The sequence below is a fragment of the Triticum dicoccoides genome, chromosome 3B, assembly GCF_002162155.2.
Source record: "Triticum dicoccoides isolate Atlit2015 ecotype Zavitan chromosome 3B, WEW_v2.0, whole genome shotgun sequence".
Taxonomy (NCBI): domain Eukaryota; kingdom Viridiplantae; phylum Streptophyta; class Magnoliopsida; order Poales; family Poaceae; genus Triticum; species Triticum dicoccoides.
The window spans coordinates 717,775,511-717,779,933 of NC_041385.1; positions in this window are offsets into that span (position 1 = coordinate 717,775,511).

Sequence of the window (4,423 nt, forward strand, 5' to 3'; positions counted from 1 at the left end):
GCACTCTCGTGGGCCACCCGTAAGGCGGTTGATGATCTTCTTTGCCGCAAGAAAGCTAATTTTACGAGAAAAATCTGGGCGAAAGATTCAACCCAATCGGAGTTATGGATGTCTAGATATAAAGGAAACAGTGAAGGGGCGGAAACAGAGAACGCAAAAACAGAGAGATAGATCCAATCTCGGAGGGGGCTCTCGCCCCTCCCAAGTCATGGGAGCCAAGGACCAGAGGGGAAACCCTTCTCCCATCTAGGGAGGAGGTCAAGGAAGAAGAAGAAGAAGGGGCCCTCTCTCCCCCTTGCTTCCGGTGGCGCCAGAGCGCTGCCGAGGGCCATCATCATCACCTCGATCTTCACCAACACCTCCGCCATCTTCACCAACATATCCATCACCTTCCCCCTTCTATATTCAGCGGTCCACTCTCCCGCAACCCGCTGTACCCTCTACTTGAACATGGTGCTTTGTGCTTCATATTATTTTCCAATGATGTGTTGCCATCCTATGATGTCTGAGTAGATTTTTCGTTGTCCTATTGGTGATTGATGAATTGCTATGATTGGTTTGAGTTGCATGTTTTTTTATTGGTGCTGTCCTATGGTGCCCTACGTGTCGCGCAAGCATGATGGATTCCCATTGTAGGGTTTGCAATATGTTTATGATTTGCTTATGGTGGGTTGCGTGAGTGACTGAAACACAAACCCGAGTAAGTAGGTTGTTGCGTATGGGATAAAGAGGACTTGATGCTTTAATGCTATGGTTGGGTTTTACCTTATTGAATCTTTAGTAGTTGCAGATGCTTGCTAGAGTTCCAATCATAAGTGCATATGATCCAAATAGAGAAAGTATGTTAGCTTATGCCTCTCCCTAAAATAAAATTGCAATAGTGATTACCGGTCTAGTAACATAGTCAATTGCTTAGGGACACTTTCACAACTCCTACCACCACTTTTCTACACTCGCTTTATTTACTTTATTGCATCTTTATCTAAACAGCCCCTAGTTTATATTTACGTGTTCTTTATTATCTTACAAACCTATCCAACAACACCTTCAAAGTACTTCTAGTTTCATACTTGTTCTAGGTAAAGTGAACGTCAAGCGTTTGTAGAGTCGTATCAGTGGCCGATAGTACTTGAGAGAGTATTTGTTCTACCTTTAGCTCCTCGTTGGGTTCGACACTCTTACTTATCGAAAGAGGCTACAACTATCCCGTATAATTGCGGGTCATCATTCACCCTCGGGGCTGAGGGTATGCACCAGTAGCTATGTGTTTGATCTCTCTCTCTCTCTCTCTCTCTCTCTCTCTCTCTCTCTCTCTCTCTCTCTCTCTCGTGTTCTTGATATGGCACGATCTTGATGTATCGTGAGCTTTGATATTATAGTTGGATCTTATGATGTTTCTCCCCCTCTACCTTCTTGTAATGGATTGAGTTTTCCCTTTGAAGTTATGTTATCGGATTGAGTCTTTAAGGATTTGAGAACACTTGATGTATGTCTTGCATGTTCTTATCTGTAGTGACAATGGGATATTCACGTGATCTACTTGATGTATGTTTTGGTGATAAACTTGCGGGTTCAGTGACCTTGTGAACTTATGCATAGGGGTTGGCACACGTTTTCGTCTTGACTCTCCGGTGGAAACTTCGGGGCACTCTTTGAAGTTCTTTGTGTTGGTTTGAATAGATGAATCTGAGATTGTGTGATGCATGTCGTATAATCAAACCTACGGATACTTGAGGTGACATTTGAGTATCTAGGTGACATTAGGGTTTTGGTTGATGTGTGTCTTAAGGTGTTATTTTACTACGAACTCTTGGGATGTTTGTGACACTTATAGGAATAGCCCAATGGATTGATAGGAAAGAATAACTTTTAGGTGGTTTCGTACCCTACAATAATCTCTTCGTTTGTTCTCCGCTATTAGTGACTTTGGAGTGACTCTTTGTTGCACACTGAGGGATTGTTATATGATCTAATTATGTTATTATTGTTGAAGAACTTGCACTAGTGAAAGTATGAACCCTAGGCCTTGTTTCGAAGCATTGCAATACCGTTTTCGTTCACTTTTGTTACTTGCTACCTTACTGTTTTTATATTTTCATATTACAAAAACCTATATCTACCATCCATATTGCACTTGTATCACCATCTCTTCGCCGAACTAGTGCACATATACAATTTACAATTGTATTGGGTGTGTTGGGGACAGAAGAGACTCTTTTTTATTTGGTTGCAGGGTTGTTTGAGAGGGACCATCTTCATCCTACGCCTCCCACGGATTGATAAACCTTAGGTCATCCACTTGAGGGAAATTTGCTACTGTCCTACAAACCTCTGCACTTGGAGGCCCAACAACGTCTACAAGAAGAAGATTGTGTACTAGACATCATGGAGTAAAAAATATTTTGCAAGTAACCAAGACATGGTTTGAGGGGAAATATTTGGGACTGCCCACTCCGGACGTCCGAATGTCAAAAGGAAAGTTTCAGAACCTGCAAGTAAAACTATCAAATTGATTGTTTGCTTATGATGGTCACCCTACTCATGCGGGCAAAGAAGTGTTAATCCATGTTGTTGCTCAATCAATCCCTACATATATTATGAGTGTGTTCAAGCTTCCGCTGGAGGTATGTGATGATCTAAACCGCATGGTTAGGAACTATTTTTGGGGTGCAGAGAAAGAGAAGAGAAAACACATTGGTATGCATGGGAGAAAATGACCAGGCCAAGGAAACAAGGCGGCCTTGGTTTTAAAGACTTCCGTCTATTCAACCAAGCGCTCCTTGCTCGTCAGGCATGGCGAATACTAGAGTTCCCTAACAGTTTATGCTCGAGGCTCTTTAAAGCTAAGTATTTCTCAAATGGGTGCTTACCGGATACGGTATTCACTAGCAACCCATCACCTACATGGCAGGCCATTGCCCGTGGTCTCGATCTTCTAAAAAAAGGCATGGTATGGAGAATCAGAAATGGCCAAAATGTACGCATATGGAGAGATCGATGGATCGCACGCGAGCCAACTGGACGCTTGATTGCACTGCGTGGGAGGTGCCGCCTAAAGTGGGCCTCAGAGCTACTGAATATCCATGGTAATTGGGACTTTGACAAAATAAATCAGTTTTTTCTCTCGGTCGACATTGTTGAAATCCAGAAAATAAAACCATTTGCTCGTCTAGATGAAGATTTTGTTGCTTGGGCGCTCGAGAAAAGTGGAGTCTTTACTGTACGTAATGCGTATAAATTGGCTAGTGATGAATGCTCAAATTCTAGAGAGGTTCCTACTAGTTCTCGACCGGATGGAACAAGAGAAGCATGGAACTTTATATGGCGAAGTACTGTACCACCATAGGTTCAGTCTTTTGCTTGGAAATTAGCTACTGATTCACTAGCAAATTGGACAAATAAAGTGAAAAGGAACTTGGATGTCTCAGGAACATGCCCTGTCTGTGGGACGGAGGAGGAGGACTCTTTCTATGTTTTTTGCACTTGTAACCATGTTGTGATCTTATGGAAGGCCATGGCAAAGGAATGGACATTGCCGGACCGACTAAGCATTGTACGTGTTGGTCGAGATTGGTTCCTTCATCTCCTATCGAACATGCATGAGGAGGAGAGAGCTAGGATCATGATGCTCTTTTGGCGAATCTGGTATGTGCGTAACGAAATTGTGCATACAAAACAACCACCGCCCGTGGAAGTTTCTGTGCGCTTCCTGGCCAGCTCTCTGTCCTGCTTAAACTCCATTCACATATGCTCTAGTGAAAGGAAAAAAGGACAGCTGCATGTTTTCAGATTCCCGATCAGGACACATACATAATTGATGAAGTGGGGGGCTCTTGGTCCGCTCCAGCTGTGGGCAGAGTCAAAGTCAACACAGATGCTTTGGTTCTGGGCTCTACTACGGGAGCCAAAATGATCCTAAGGGATCAGGAGGGAGAAATTGTTTTCAGTGCTTGCAGATTTCTCTATGCATGTGATGATGTTTTGGAGGCAGAGTTACTTGCAATAAGGGAAGGAATTTATTTGGCCCTTCAGTGGAGTATCTTACCAATAGACGTGGAGTCTGATTGTTTAGAAGCTATCAATATGATTAAGAGAGGTATTAGCAACACATCTAAATATGCTTTCATCATTAGAGAGATCATTAGTAGTATGGGAGAGAGGAATTCTTGCATTGCTCATATTCGCCGGAGCTATAATAGGGTTAGTCATGCCTTGGCAATTTTTGGTAGGTTGCAACACCGAACTTTGGTTTGGCTAGGCTCCGGTACGGAAGATGTTTTGGTACTTTTGGAATGATTAATCTCTGATATTTTGAGTGAAATAATTCTTTCGCAAAAAAACACCTTAATGTTCCTAGTCCTAAATCTTCCATGGTATGGTGAGGGTGACTGAGGGCCAAATGGTGTTGTCGAGGCCCGGCGGG